Source organism: Chiloscyllium punctatum, chromosome 22, assembly GCF_047496795.1.
Source record: "Chiloscyllium punctatum isolate Juve2018m chromosome 22, sChiPun1.3, whole genome shotgun sequence".
Taxonomy (NCBI): Eukaryota; Metazoa; Chordata; class Chondrichthyes; order Orectolobiformes; family Hemiscylliidae; genus Chiloscyllium; species Chiloscyllium punctatum.
In genome coordinates this window covers 1042719-1058139 of record NC_092760.1, presented here as the reverse complement: position 1 = coordinate 1058139, position 15421 = coordinate 1042719, and positions in this window count along the sequence as shown.

The following is a 15421-nucleotide window of genomic DNA, read 5'->3' as shown; positions in this document are numbered from 1 at the left end:
TTTTGCCCTCTGTTTCAGCCCCTCTGTTTCTCGCTCTTTGTTTCAGGCTCTCTGTTTCAGCACGTCTGTTTCAGCCCCTCTGTTTCAGCCCCTCTGTTTCTCGCCCTCTGTTTCAGCCCCTCTGTTTCATGCCCCTCTGTTTCAGCCCCTCTGTTTCAGCCCCTCTGTTTCTCACCCTCTGTTTCAGCCCCTCTGTTTCGCGCTCTCTGTTTCAGCCCCTCTGTTTCAGCCCCTCTGTTTCTCGCCCTCTGTCTCAGCCCCTCTGATTCAGCCCCTCTGTTTCAGCCCCTCTGAATCAGCCCCTCTGATTCAGCCCCTCTGTTTCAGCCCCTCTGTTTCAGCCCCTCTGTTTCTCGCCCTCTGTTTCAGCCCCTCTGTTTCTCACCCTCTGTTTCAGCCCGTCTGTTTCAGCCCCTCTGTTTCTCGCCCTCTGTTTCAGCCTCTCTGTTTCTCGCCCTCTGTTTCAGCCCCTCTGTTTCAGCCCCTCTGTTTCTCACCCTCTGTTTCTCGCCCTCTGTTTCTGCCCCTCTGTTTCTCTCCCTCTGTTTCAGCCCCTCCGTTTCTCGCCCTCTGTTTCAGCCCCACTGTTTCAGCCCCTCTGATTCAGCCCCTCTGTTTCTCGCCCTCTGTTTCAGCCCCTCTGTTTCTCGCCCTCTGTCTCAGCCCCTCTGATTCAGCCCCTCTGTTTCAGCCCCTCTGAATCAGCCCCTCTGATTCAGCCCCTCTGTTTCAGCCCCTCTGTTTCAGCCCCTCTGTTTCTCGCCCTCTGTTTCAGCCCCTCTGTTTCTCACCCTCTGTTTCAGCCCGTCTGTTTCAGCCCCTCTGTTTCTCGCCCTCTGTTTCAGCCCCTCTGTTTCTCGCCCTCTGTTTCAGCCCCTCTGTTTCAGCCCCTCTGTTTCTCACCCTCTGTTTCTCGCCCTCTGTTTCTGCCCCTCTGTTTCTCTCCCTCTGTTTCAGCCCCTCCGTTTCTCGCCCTCTGTTTCAGCCCCTCTGTTTCAGCCCCTCTGATTCAGCCCCTCTGTTTCTCGCCCTCTGTTTCAGCCCCTCTGTTTCTCGCCCTCTGTTTCAGTCCCTCTGTTTCTCGCCCTCTGTTTCAGCCCCTCTGTTTCAGCCCTTCTGTTTCTCGCCCTCTGTTTCAGCCCCTCTGTTTCAGCCCCTCTGTTTCAGCACCTCTGTTTCTCGCCCTCTGTTTCATCCCCTCTGTTTCTCGCCCTCTGTTCCTCACCCTCTGTTTCTCGCCCTCTGTTTCAGCCCCTCTGTTTTTTGCGCTCTGTTTCAGCCCCTCTGTTTCTCGCTCTTTGTTTCAGGCTCTCTGTTTCAGCACGTCTGTTTCAGCCCCTCTGTTTCAGCCCCTCTGTTTCTCGCCCTCTGTTTCTCGCCCGCTATTTCAGCCCCTCTGTTTCAGCCCCTCTGATTCAGCCCCTCTGATTTAGCCCCTCTGTTTCTCGCCCTCTGTTTCAGCCCCTCTGTTTCAGCCCCTCTGTTTCAGCCCCTCTGTTTCTCCCCCTCTGTTTCAGCCACTCTGTTTCTCGCGTCTGTTTCAGCCCCTCTATTTCTCGCCCTCTGTTTCAGCCCCTCTGTTTCAGCCCCTCTGTTTCTCGCCCTCTGTTTCAGCCCCTCTGTTTCTCGCCCTCTGTTTCAGCCCCTCTGTTTCAGCCCCTCTATTTCTCACCCTCTGTTTCAGCCCCTCTGTTTCTCGCCCTCTGTTTCAGCCCCTCTGTTTCTCGCACTCTGTTTCAGCCTCTCTGTTTCTCGCCCTCTGTTTCAGCCCCTCTGTTTCAGCCCCTCTGTTTTAGCCCCTCTGTTTCTCGCCCTCTGATTCAGCCCCTCTGTTTCTCGCCCTCTGGTTCAGCCCCTCTGTTTCAGCCCCTCTGATTCAGCCCCTCTGATTCAGCCCCTCTGTTTCAGCCCCTCTGATTCAGCCCCTCTGATTCAGCCCCTCTGTTTCTCGCCCTCTGTTTTAGCCGTTCTGTTTCTCGCCCTCTGTTTCAGCCTCTCTGTTTCTCGCCCTCTGTTTCAGCCCCTCTGTTTCAGCCCCTCTGTTTCAGCCCCTCTGTTTCGCGCCCTCTGTTTCAGCCCCTCTGTTTCTCGCTCTCTGTTTCAGCCCCTCTATTTCAGCCCCTCTGTTTCAGCCCCTCTGTTTCTCCCCCTCTGTTTCAGCCCCTCTGTTTCCCCCCCTCTGTTTCGGCCCCTCTGTTTCTCGCCCGCTGTTTCAGCCCGTCTGTTTCAGCCCCTCTGTTTCTCGCCCTCTGTTTCATCCCCTCTGTTTCTCGCCCTCTGTTTCAGCCCCTCTGTTTCTCGCCTTCTGTTTCAGCCCCTCTGTTTCTCGCCCTCTGTTTCAGCCCCTCTTTTTCTCGCCCTCTGTTTCAGCCCCTCTGTTTCAGCCCCTCTGTTTCAGCCCCTCTGTTTCTCGCCCTCTGTTTCAGCCCCTCTGTTTCTCGCCCTCTGTTTCAGCCCCTCTGTTTCAGCCCCTCTGTTTCTCACCCTCTGTTTCTCGCCCTCTGTTTCTGCCCCTCTGTTTCTCTCCCTCTGTTTCAGCCCCTCTGTTTCTCGCCCTCTGTTTCAGCCCCTCTGTTTCAGCCCCTCTGTTTCAGCCCCTCTGTTTCTCACCCTCTGTTTCAGCCCCTCTGTTTCTCGCCCTCTGTTTCAGCCCCTCTGTTTCTCGCCCTCTGTTTCAGCCCCTCTGTTTCAGCCCCTCTGATTCAGCTCCTCTGATTCAGCCCCTCTTTTTCTTGCCCTCTGTTTCAGCCCCTCTGTTTCAGCCCCTCTGTTTCAGCCCCTCTGTTTCTCCCCCTGTGTTTCAGCCCCTCCGTTTCTCGCCCTCTGTTTCAGCCCCTCTGTTTCTCGCCCTCTGTTTCAGCCCCTCTGTTTCAGCCCCACTGTTTCAGCCCATCTCTTTCTCGCCCTCTGTTTCAGCCCCTCTGTTTCTCGCCCTCTGTTTCAGCCCCTCTGTTTCAGCCCCTCTGATTCAGCTCCTCTGATTCAGCCCCTCTTTTTCTTGCCCTCTGTTTCAGCCCCTCTGTTTCAGCCCCTCTGTTTCAGCCCCTCTGTTTCTCCCCCTGTGTTTCAGCCCCTCCGTTTCTCGCCCTCTGTTTCAGCCCCTCTGTTTCTCGCCCTCTGTTTCAGCCCCTCTGTTTCAGCCCCACTGTTTCAGCCCATCTCTTTCTCGCCCTCTGTTTCAGCCCCTCTGTTTCTCGCCCTCTGTTGCAGACACTCTGTTTCAGCCCCTCTGTTTCAGCCCCTCTGTTTCAGCCCCTCTATTTCTCGCACTCTGTTTCAGCCCCTCTGTTTCTCGCCCTCTGTTTCAGCCCCTCTGTTTCTCTCCCTCTGTTTCAGCCCCTCCGTTTCTCGCCCTCTGTTTCAGCCCCTCTGTTTCAGCCCCTCTGATTCAGCCCCTCTGTTTCTCGCCCTCTGTTTCAGCCCCTCTGTTTCTCGCCCTCTGTTTCAGTCCCTCTGTTTCTCGCCCTCTGTTTCAGCCCCTCTGTTTCAGCACCTCTGTTTCTCGCCCTCTGTTTCATCCCCTCTGTTTCTCGCCCTCTGTTCCTCACCCTCTGTTTCTCGCCCTCTGTTTCAGCCCCTCTGTTTTTTGCGCTCTGTTTCAGCCCCTCTGTTTCTCGCTCTTTGTTTCAGGCTCTCTGTTTCAGCACGTCTGTTTCAGCCCCTCTGTTTCAGCCCCTCTGTTTCTCGCCCTCTGTTTCTCGCCCGCTATTTCAGCCCCTCTGTTTCAGCCCCTCTGATTCAGCCCCTCTGATTTAGCCCCTCTGTTTCCCGCCCTCTGTTTCAGCCCCTCTGTTTCAGCCCCTCTGTTTCAGCCCCTCTGTTTCTCCCCATCTGTTTCAGCCCCTCTGTTTCTCGCGTCTGTTTCAGCCCCTCTATTTCTCGCCCTCTGTTTCAGCCCCTCTGTTTCAGCCCCTCTGTTTCTCGCCCTCTGTTTCAGCCCCTCTGTTTCTCGCCCTCTGTTTCAGCCCCTCTGTTTCAGCCCCTCTATTTCTCACCCTCTGTTTCAGCCCCTCTGTTTCTCGCCCTCTGTTTCAGCCCCTCTGTTTCTCGCACTCTGTTTCAGCCTCTCTGTTTCTCGCCCTCTGTTTCAGCCCCTCTGTTTCAGCCCCTCTGTTTTAGCCCCTCTGTTTCTCGCCCTCTGATTCAGCCCCTCTGTTTCTCGCCCTCTGGTTCAGCCCCTCTGTTTCAGCCCCTCTGTTTCAGCCCCTCTGATTCAGCCCCTCTGTTTCAGCCCCTCTGTTTCAGCCCCTCTGATTCAGCCCCTCTGATTCAGCCCCTCTGTTTCTCGCCCTCTGTTTTAGCCGTTCTGTTTCTCGCCCTCTGTTTCAGCCTCTCTGTTTCTCGCCCTCTGTTTCAGCCCCTCTGTTTCAGCCCCTCTGTTTCAGCCCCTCTGTTTCGCGCCCTCTGTTTCAGCCCCTCTGTTTCTCGCTCTCTGTTTCAGCCCCTCTATTTCAGCCCCTCTGTTTCAGCCCCTCTGTTTCTCCCCCTCTGTTTCAGCCCCTCTGTTTCCCCCCCTCTGTTTCAGCCCCTCTGTTTCTCGCCCGCTGTTTCAGCCCGTCTGTTTCAGCCCCTCTGTTTCTCGCCCTCTGTTTCAGCCCCTCTGTTTCTCGCCCTCTGTTTCAGCCCCTCTGTTTCTCGCCTTCTGTTTCAGCCCCTCTGTTTCTCGCCCTCTGTTTCAGCCCCTCTTTTTCTCGCCCTCTGTTTCAGCCCCTCTGTTTCAGCCCCTCTGTTTCAGCCCCTCTGTTTCTCGCCCTCTGTTTCAGCCCCTCTGTTTCTCGCCCTCTGTTTCAGCCCCTCTGTTTCAGCCCCTCTGTTTCTCACCCTCTGTTTCTCGCCCTCTGTTTCTGCCCCTCTGTTTCTCTCCCTCTGTTTCAGCCCCTCTGTTTCTCGCCCTCTGTTTCAGCCCCTCTGTTTCAGCCCCTCTGTTTCAGCCCCTCTGTTTCTCACCCTCTGTTTCAGCCCCTCTGTTTCTCGCCCTCTGTTTCAGCCCCTCTGTTTCTCGCCCTCTGTTTCAGCCCCTCTGTTTCAGCCCCTCTGATTCAGCTCCTCTGATTCAGCCCCTCTTTTTCTTGCCCTCTGTTTCAGCCCCTCTGTTTCAGCCCCTCTGTTTCAGCCCCTCTGTTTCTCCCCCTGTGTTTCAGCCCCTCCGTTTCTCGCCCTCTGTTTCAGCCCCTCTGTTTCTCGCCCTCTGTTTCAGCCCCTCTGTTTCAGCCCCACTGTTTCAGCCCATCTCTTTCTCGCCCTCTGTTTCAGCCCCTCTGTTTCTCGCCCTCTGTTGCAGACACTCTGTTTCAGCCCCTCTGTTTCAGCCCCTCTGTTTCAGCCCCTCTATTTCTCGCACTCTGTTTCAGCCCCTCTGTTTCTCGCCCTCTGTTTCAGCCCCTCTGTTTCTCGCCCTCTGTTTCAGCCTCTCTGTTTCTCGCACTCTGTTTCAGCCCCTCTGATTCAGCCCCTCTGTTTCAGCCCCTCTGTTTCTCGCCCTCTGTTTCAGTCCCTCTGTTTCTCGCACTCTGTTTCAGCCCCTCTGTTTCAGCCCCTCTGATTCAGCACCTCTGTTTCAGCCCCTCTGTTTCAGCCCCTCTGATTCAGCCCCTCTGATTCAGCCCCTCTGTTTCTCGCCCTCTCTTTTAGCCGTTCTGTTTCAGCCCCTCTGTTTCAGCCCCTCTGTTTCTCACCCTCTGTTTCAGCCCCTCTGTTTCAGCCCCTCTGTTTCAGCCCCTCTGTTTCTCGCCCTCTGTTTCAGCCCCTGTTTCATGCCCCTCTGTTTCAGCCCCTCTGTTTCAGCCCCTCTGTTTCTCACCCTCTGTTTCAGCCCCTCTGTTTCGCGCTCTCTGTTTCAGCCCCTCTGTTTCAGCCCCTCTGTTTCTCGCCCTCTGTCTCAGCCCCTCTGATTCAGCCCCTCTGTTTCAGCCCCTCTGAATCAGCCCCTCCGATTCAGCCCTTCTGTTTCAGCCCCTCTGTTTCAGCCCCTCTGTTTCTCGCCCTCTGTTTCAGCCCCTCTGTTTCTCACCCTCTGTTTCAGCCCGTCTGTTTCAGCCCCTCTGTTTCTCGCCCTCTGTTTCAGCCCCTCTGTTTCTCGCCCTCTGTTTCAGCCCCTCTGTTTCAGCCCCTCTGTTTCTCACCCTCTGTTTCTCGCCCTCTGTTTCTGCCCCTCTGTTTCTCTCCCTCTGTTTCAGCCCCTCCGTTTCTCGCCCTCTGTTTCAGCCCCTCTGTTTCAGCCCCTCTGATTCAGCCCCTCTGTTTCTCGCCCTCTGTTTCAGCCCCTCTGTTTCTCGCCCTCTGTCTCAGCCCCTCTGATTCAGCCCCTCTGTTTCAGCCCCTCTGAATCAGCCCCTCTGATTCAGCCCCTCTGTTTCAGCCCCTCTGTTTCAGCCCCTCTGTTTCTCGCCCTCTGTTTCAGCCCCTCTGTTTCTCACCCTCTGTTTCAGCCCGTCTGTTTCAGCCCCTCTGTTTCTCGCCCTCTGTTTCAGCCCCTCTGTTTCAGCCCCTCTGTTTCTCACCCTCTGTTTCTCGCCCTCTGTTTCTGCCCCTCTGTTTCTCTCCCTCTGTTTCAGCCCCTCCGTTTCTCGCCCTCTGTTTCAGCCCCTCTGTTTCAGCCCCTCTGATTCAGCCCCTCTGTTTCTCGCCCTCTGTTTCAGCCCCTCTGTTTCTCGCCCTCTGTTTCAGTCCCTCTGTTTCTCGCCCTCTTTTTCAGCCCCTCTGTTTCAGCCCCTCTGTTTCTCGCCATCTGTTTCAGCCCCTCTGTATCTCGCCCTCTGTTTCAGCACCTCTGTTTCTCGCCCTCTGTTTCATCCCCTCTGTTTCTCGCCCTCTGTTCCTCACCCTCTGTTTCTCGCCCTCTGTTTCAGCCCCTCTGTTTTTTGCCCTCTGTTTCAGCCCCTCTGTTTCTCGCTCTTTGTTTCAGGCTCTCTGTTTCAGCACGTCTGTTTCAGCCCCTCTGTTTCAGCCCCTCTGTTTCTCGCCCTCTGTTTCTCGCCCGCTATTTCAGCCCCTCTGTTTCAGCCCCTCTGATTCAGCCCCTCTGATTTAGCCCCTCTGTTTCTCGCCCTCTGTTTCAGCCCCTCTGTTTCAGCCCCTCTGTTTCAGCCCCTCTGTTTCTCCCCCTCTGTTTCAGCCCCTCTGTTTCTCGCGTCTGTTTCAGCCCCTCTATTTCTCGCCCTCTGTTTCAGCCCCTCTGTTTCAGCCCCTCTGTTTCTCGCCCTCTGTTTCAGCCCCTCTGTTTCTCGCCCTCTGTTTCAGACCCTCTGTTTCAGCCCCTCTATTTCTCACCCTCTGTTTCAGCCCCTCTGTTTCTCGCCCTCTGTTTCAGCCTCTCTGTTTCTCGCACTCTGTTTCAGCCTCTCTGTTTCTCGCCCTCTGTTTCAGCCCCTCTGTTTCAGCCCCTCTGTTTTAGCCCCTCTGTTTCTCGCCCTCTGTTTCAGCCCCTCTGTTTCTCGCCCTCTGTTTCAGCCCCTCTGTTTCAGCCCCTCTGATTCAGCCCCTCTGTTTCAGCCCCTCTGTTTCAGCCCCTCTGATTCAGCCCCTCTGATTCAGCCCCTCTGTTTCTCGCCCTCTGTTTCAGCCGTTCTGTTTCTCGCCCTCTGTTTCAGCCTCTCTGTTTCTCGCCCTCTGTTTCAGCCCCTCTGTTTCAGCCCCTCTGTTTCAGCCCCTCTGTTTCGCGCCCTCTGTTTCAGCCCCTCTGTTTCTCGCTCTCTGTTTCAGCCCCTCTATTTCAGCCCCTCTGTTTCAGCCCCTCTGTTTCTCCCCCTCTGTTTCAGCCCCTCTGTTTCCCCCCCTCTGTTTCAGCCCCTCTTTTTTATCGCCCTCTGTTTCAGCCTGTCTGTTTCAGCCCCTCTGTTTCAGCCCCTCTGTTTCAGCCCCTCTGTTTCTCGCCCTCTGTTTCAGCCCCTCTGTTTCTCGCACTCTGTTTGTGCCCCTCTGTCTCTCGCCCTCTGTTTCAGCCCCTCTGTTTCTTGCCCTCTCTTTCAGCCCTTCTGATTCAGCCCGTATGTTTCAGCCCCTCTGAATCAGCACCTCTGATTCAGCCCCTCTGTTTCAGCCCCTCTGTTTCAGCCCCTCTGATTCAGCCCCTCTGATTTAGCCCCTCTGATTCAGCCCCTCTGTTTCTCGCCCTCTGTTTCAGCCCCACTGTTTCAGCCCCTCTGTTTCTCGCCCTCTGTTTCAGCCCCTCTGTTTCTCGCACTCTGTTTCTGCCCCTCTGTCTCTCGCCCTCTGTTTCAGCCCCTCTGTTTCTTGCCCTCTCTTTCAGCCCTGTTGATTCAGCCCGTCTGTTTCAGCCCCTCTGAATCAGAACCTCTGATTCAGCCCCTCTGTTTCAGCCCCTCTGTTTCAGCCTCTCTGATTCAGCCCCTCTGATTTAGCCCCTCTGATTCAGCCCCTCTGTTTCTCGCCCTCTGTTTCAGCCCCACTGTTTCAGCCCATCTGTTTCTCACCCTCTGTTTCAGCCCCTCTGATTCAGCCCCTCTGATTCAGCCCCACGCATTCAGCCCCTCAGTTTCAGCCGCTCTGTTTCTCGCCCTCTGTGTCAGCCCCTCTGTTTCCGTCCCTCTGTTTCTCGCCCTCTGTTTCTCGCCCTCTGTTTCAGCCCCTCTGTTTCTCGGACTCTGTTTCAGCACCTCTGTTTCTCGCCCTCTGTTTCAGCCCCTCTGTTTTAGCCCCTTTGTTTCAGCCCCTCTGTTTCAGCCCCTCTGTTTCTCGCCCTCTGTTTCAGCCCCTCTGTTTCTCGCCCTCTGTTTCAGCCCCTCAGTTTCAGCCCCACTGTTTCAGCCCATCTCTTTCGCGCCCTCTGTTTCAGCCCCTCTGTTTCTCGCCCTCTGTTGCAGCCACTCTGTTTCAGCCCCTCTGTTTCAGCCCCTCTGTTTCAGCCCCTCTATTTCTCGCACTCTGTTTCAGCCCCTCTGTTTCTCGCCCTCTGTTTCAGCCCCTCTGTTTCTCGCCCTCTGTTTCAGCCTCTCTGTTTCTCGCACTCTGTTTCAGCCCCTCTGATTTAGCCCCTCTGTTTCAGCCCCTCTGTTTCTCGCCCTCTGTTTCAGTCCCTCTGTTTCTCGCACTCTGTTTCAGCCCCTCTGTTTCAGCCCCTCTGATTCAGCGCCTCTGTTTCAGCCCCTATGTTTCAGCCCCTCTGATTCAGCCCCTCTGATTCAGCCCCTCTGTTTCTCGCCCTCTGTTTTAGCCGTTCTGTTTCAGCCCCTCTGTTTCAGCCCCTCTGTTTCTCACCCTCTGTTTCAGCCCCTCTGTTTCAGCCCCTCTGTTTCAGCCCCTCTGTTTCTCGCCCTCTGTTTCAGCCCCTCTGTTTCATGCCCCTCTGTTTCAGCCCCTATGTTTCAGCCCCTCTGTTTCTCGCCCTCTGTTCCAGCGCCTCTGTTTCTCGCCCTCTGTTTCTGCCCCTCTGATTTTGTCCCTCTGTTTCAGCCCCTCTGATTCAGCCCCTCTGTTTCTCACCCTCTGTTTCAGCCCCTCTGTTTCGCGCTCTCTGTTTCAGCCCCTCTGTTTCAGCCCCTCTGTTTCTCGCCCTCTGTCTCAGCCCCTCTGATTCAGTCCCTCTGTTTCAGCCCCTCTGAATCAGCCCCTCTGATTCAGCCCCTCTGTTTCAGCCCCTCTGTTTCAGCCCCTCTGTTTCTCGCCCTCTGTTTCAGCCCCTCTGTTTCTCACCCTCTGTTTCAGCCCGTCTGTTTCAGCCCCTCTGCTTCTCGCCCTCTGTTTCAGCCCCTCTGTTTCTCGCCCTCTGTTTCAGCCCCTCTGTTTCAGCCCCTCTGTTTCTCACCCTCTGTTTCTCGCCCTCTGTTTCTGCCCCTCTGTTTCTCGCCCTCTGTTTCAGCACCTCCGTTCCTCGCCCTCTGTTTCAGCCCCTCTGTTTCAGCCCCTCTGATTCAACCCCTCTGTTTCTCACCCTCTGTTTCAGCCCCTCTGTTTCTCGCCCTCTGTTTCAGTCCCTCTGTTTCTCGCACTCTGTTTCAGCCCCTCTGTTTCAGGCCCTCTGATTCAACCCCTCTGTTTCTCACCCTCTGTTTCAGCCCCTCTGTTTCTCGCCCTCTGTTTCAGTCCCTCTGTTTCTCGCCCTCTGTTTCAGCCCCTCTGTTTCAGCCCCTCTGTTTCTCGCCATCTGTTTCAGCCCCTCTGTATCTCGCCCTCTGTTTGAGCACCTCTGTTTCTCGCCCTCTGTTTCATCCCCTCTGTTTCTCGCCCTCTGTTTCTCACCCTCTGTTTCTCGCCCTCTGTTTCAGCCCCTCTGTTTTTTGCCCTCTGTTTCAGCCCCTCTGTTTCTCGCCCTTTGTTTCAGGCTCTCTGTTTCAGCACGTCTGTTTCAGCCCCTCTGTTTCAGCCCCTCTGTTTCTCGCCCTCTGTTTCTCGCCCGCTATTTCAGCCCCTCTGTTTCAGCCCCTCTGATTCAGCCCCTCTGATTTAGCCCCTCTGTTTCTCGCCCTCTGTTTCAGCCCCTCTGTTTCAGCCCCTCTGTTTCAGCCCCTCTGTTTCTCGCGTCTGTTTCAGCCCCTCTATTTCTCGCCATCTGTTTCAGCCCCTCTGTTTCAGCCCCTCTGTTTCTCGCCCTCTGTTTCAGCCCCTCTGTTTCTCGCCCTCTGTTTCAGCCCCTCTGTTTCAGCCCATCTATTTCTCGCCCTCTGTTTCAGCCCCTCTGTTTCTCGCCCTCTGTTTCAGCCCCTCTGTTTCTCGCACTCTGTTTCAGCCCCTCTGTTTCGCGCCCTCTGTTTCAGCCCCTCCGTTTCTCGCCCTTGGTTTCAGCCCCTCTGTTTCTCGCCCTCTGTTTCAGCCCCTCTGTTTCTCGCCCTCTGTTTCTCGCCCTTGGTTTCAGCCCCTCTGTTTCTCGCCCTCTGTTTCAGCCCCTCTGTTTCAGCCCCTCTTTCTCGCCCTTTGTTTCAGCCCCTCTGTTTCTCGCCCTATGTTTCAGCCCCTCTGTTTCTCGCCCTCTGTTTCAGCGCCTCTTTTTCAGCCCCTCTGTTTCAGTCATTCAGTTTCTCGCCCTCTGTTTCTCACCCTCTGTTTCAGCCCCTTTGTTTCTCGCCCTCTGTTTCATCCACTCTGTTTCCCGCCCTCTGTTTCTCACCCTCTGTTTCTCGCCCTCTGTTTCAGCCCCTCTGTTTATCGCCCTCTGTTTCTGCCCCTCTGTTTCTCGCCCTTTGTTTCAGGCTCTCTGTTTCAGCCCGTCTGTTTCAGCCCCTCTGTTTCAGCCCCTCTGTTTCTCGCCCGCTGTTTCAGCCCCTTTTTTTTCTCGCCCTCTGTTTCAGCCCCTCTGTTTCAGCCCCTCTGATTCAGCCCCTCTGATTCAGCCCCTCTGTTTCTCGCCCTCTGTTTCAGCGCCTCTGTTTCTCGCCCTCTGTTTCAGCCCCTCTGTTTCAGCCCCTCTGTTTCAGCCCCTCTGTTTCTCGCCCTCTGTTTCAGCCCCTCTGTTTCTCGACCTCAGTTTTAGCCCCTCTGTTTCAGCCCCTCTGTTTCAGCCCCTCTGTTTCAGCCCCTGTATTTCTCGCCCTCTGTTTCAGCCCCACTGTTTCTCGCCCTCTGTTTCAGTCCCTCTGTTTCCCCCACTGTGTTTCAGCCTCTCTGCTTCTCGCTCTCTGTTTCAGCCCCTCTGTTTCTCGCCCTCTGTTTCAGCCCCTCTATTTCTCACCCTCTGTTTCAGCCCCTCTGTTTCTCGCCCTCTGTTTCAGCCTCTCTGTTTCTCGCACTCTGTTTCAGCCTCTCTGTTTTGCGCCCTCTGTTTCAGCCCCTCTGTTTCAGCCCCTCTGTTTTAGCCCCTCTGTTTCTCGCCCTCTGTTTCAGCCCCTCTGTTTCTCGCCCTCTGTTTCAGCCCCTCTGTTTCAGCCCCTCTGATTCAGCCCCTCTGTTTCAGCCCCTCTGTTTCAGCCCCTCTGATTCAGCCCCTCTGATTCAGCCCCTCTGTTTCTCGCCCTCTGTTTCAGCCGTTCTGTTTCTCGCCCTCTGTTTCAGCCTCTCTGTTTCTCGCCCTCTGTTTCAGCCCCTCTGTTTCAGCCCCTCTGTTTCAGCCCCCCTGTTTCGCGCCCTCTGTTTCAGCCCCTCTGTTTCTCGCTCTCTGTTTCAGCCCCTCTATTTCAGCCCCTCTGTTTCAGCCCCTCTGTTTCTCCCCCTCTGTTTCAGCCCCTCTGTTTCCCCCCCTCTGTTTCAGCCCCTCTGTTTCTCGCCCTCTGTTTCAGCCCGTCTGTTTCAGCCCCTCTGTTTCAGCCCCTCTGTTTCAGCCCCTCTGTTTCAGCCCCTCTGTTTCAGCCCCTCTGTTTCTCGCACTCTGTTTCTGCCCCTCTGTCTCTCGCCCTCTGTTTCAGCCCCTCTGTTTCTTGCCCTCTCTTTCAGCCCTGCTGATTCAGCCCGTATGTTTCAGCCCCTCTGAATCAGCACCTCTGATTCAGCCCCTCTGTTTCAGCCCCTCTGTTTCAGCCCCTCTGATTCAGCCCCTCTGATTTAGCCCCTCTGATTCAGCCCCTCTGTTTCTCGCCCTCTGTTTCAGCCCCACTGTTTCAGCCCCTCTGTTTCTCGCCCTCTGTTTCAGCCCCTCTGTTTCTCGCACTCTGTTTCTGCCCCTCTGTCTCTCGCCCTCTGTTTCAGCCCCTCTGTTTCTTGCCCTCTCTTTCAGCCCTGCTGATTCAGCCCGTCTGTTTCAGACCCTCTGAATCAGAACCTCTGATTCAGCCCCTCTGTTTCAGCCCCTCTGTTTCAGCCTCTCTGATTCAGCCCCTCTGATTTAGCCCCTCTGATTCAGCCCCTCTGTTTCTCGCCCTCTGTTTCAGCCCCACTGTTTCAGCCCATCTGTTTCTCACCCTCTGTTTCAGCCCCTCTGATTCAGCCCCACTGATTCAGCCCCACGCATTCAGCCCCTCAGTTTCAGCCGCTCTGTTTCTCGCCCTCTGTGTCAGCCCCTCTGTTTCAGTCCCTCTGTTTCTCGCCCTCTGTTTCTCGCCCTCTGTTTCAGCCCCTCTGTTTCTCGGACTCTGTTTCAGCACCTCTGTTTCTCGCCCTCTGTTTCAGCCCCTCTGTTTTAGCCCCTTTGTTTCAGCCCCTCTGTTTCAGCCCCTCTGTTTCTCGCCCTCTGTTTCAGCCCCTCTGTTTCTCGCCCTCTGTTTCAGCCCCTCAGTTTCAGCCCCACTGTTTCAGCCCATCTCTTTCGCGCCCTCTGTTTCAGCCCCTCTGTTTCTCGCCCTCTGTTGCAGCCACTCTGTTTCAGCCCCTCTGTTTCAGCCCCTCTGTTTCAGCCCCTCTATTTCTCGCACTCTGTTTCAGCCCCTCTGTTTCTCGCCCTCTGTTTCAGCCCCTCTGTTTCTCGCCCTCTGTTTCAGCCTCTCTGTTTCTCGCACTCTGTTTCAGCCCCTCTGATTCAGCCCCTCTGTTTCAGCCCCTCTGTTTCTCGCCCTCTGTTTCAGTCCCTCTGTTTCTCGCACTCTGTTTCAGCCCCTCTGTTTCAGCCCCTCTGATTCAGCGCCTCTGTTTCAGCCCCTATGTTTCAGCCCCTCTGATTCAGCCCCTCTGATTCAGCCCCTCTGTTTCTCGCCCTCTGTTTTAGCCGTTCTGTTTCAGCCCCTCTGTTTCAGCCCCTCTGTTTCTCACCCTCTGTTTCAGCCCCTCTGTTTCAGCCCCTCTGTTTCAGCCCCTCTGTTTCTCGCCCTCTGTTTCAGCCCCTCTGTTTCATGCCCCTCTGTTTCAGCCCCTATGTTTCAGCCCCTCTGTTTCTCGCCCTCTGTTCCAGCGCCTCTGTTTCTCGCCCTCTGTTTCTGCCCCTCTGATTTTGTCCCTCTGTTTCAGCCCCTCTGATTCAGCCCCTCTGTTTCTCACCCTCTGTTTCAGCCCCTCTGTTTCGCGCTCTCTGTTTCAGCCCCTCTGTGTCAGCCCCTCTGTTTCTCGCCCTCTGTCTCAGCCCCTCTGATTCAGTCCCTCTGTTTCAGCCCCTCTGAATCAGCCCCTCTGATTCAGCCCCTCTGTTTCAGCCCCTCTGTTTCAGCCCCTCTGTTTCTCGCCCTCTTTTTCAGCCCCTCTGTTTCTCACCCTCTGTTTCAGCCCGTCTGTTTCAGCCCCTCTGCTTCTCGCCCTCTGTTTCAGCCCCTCTGTTTCTCGCCCTCTGTTTCAGCCCCTCTGTTTCAGCCCCTCTGTTTCTCACCCTCTGTTTCTCGCCCTCTGTTTCTGCCCCTCTGTTTCTCGCCCTCTGTTTCAGCACCTCCGTTTCTCGCCCTCTGTTTCAGCCCCTCTGTTTCAGCCCCTCTGATTCAACCCCTCTGTTTCTCACCCTCTGTTTCAGCCCCTCTGTTTCTCGCCCTCTGTTTCAGTCCCTCTGTTTCTCGCCCTCTGTTTCAGCCCCTCTGTTTCAGCCCCTCTGTTTCTCGCCATCTGTTTCTCACCCTCTGTTTCTCGCCCTCATTTTCAGCCCCTCTGTTTTTCGCCCTCTGTTTCAGCCCCTCTGTTTCTCGCCCTTTGTTTCAGGCTCTCAGTTTCAGCCCGTCGGTTTCAGCCCGTCTGTTTCAGCCCCTCTGTTTCTCGCCCTCTGTTTCTCGCCCGCTGTTTCAGACCCTTGGTTTCTCGCCCTCTGTTTCAGCCCCTCTGTTTCAGCCCCTCAGTTTCAGCCCCTCTGTTTCTCGCCCTCTGTTTCAGCCCCTCTGTTTCAGTCCCTCTGTTTCTCGCCCTCTGTTTCTCGCCCTCTGTTTCAGCCCCTCTGTTTCTCGGACTCTGTTTCAGCACCTCTGTTTCTCGCCCTCTGTTTCAGACCCTCTGTTTTAGCCTCTGTGTTTCAGCCCCACTGTTTCAGCCCCTCTGTTTCTCGCCCTCTGTTTCTGCCCCTCTGATTTAGCCGCTCTGTTTCAGCCCCTCTGTTTCGGCCCCTCTGTTTCTCGCCCTCTGTTTCAGCCCCTCTGTTTCGCGCTCTCTGTTTCAGCCCCTCTGTTTCAGCCCCTCTGTTTCTCGCCCTCGGTTTCAGCCCCTCTGATTCAGCCCCTCTGTTTCAGCCCCTCTGTTTCAGCCCCTCTGTTTTTCGCCCTCTGTTTCAGCCCCTCTCTTTCTCACCCTCTGTTTCAGCCCGTCTGTTTCAGCCCCTCTGTTTCTCGCCCTCTGTTTCACCCCCTCTGTTTCTCGCCCTCTGTTTCGGCCCCTCTGATTTAGCCCCTCTGTTTCAGCCCCTCTGTTTCAGCCCCTCTGTTTCTCGCCCTCTGTTTCGGCCCCTCTGATTTAGCCCCTCTGTTTCAGCCCCTCTGTTTCAGCCCCTCTGTTTCTCGCCCTCTGGTTCAGCCCCTCTGTTTCGCGCTCTCTATTTCTCGCCCTCTGTTTCAGCCCCTCTGATTCAGCCCCTCTGTTTCAGCACCTCTGATTCAGCCCCTCTGTTTCAGCCCCTCTGATACAGCCCCTCTGTTTCAGCCCCTCTGATTCAGCCCCACTGTTTCAGCCCCTCTGTTTTAGCCCCTCTGTTTCAGCCCCT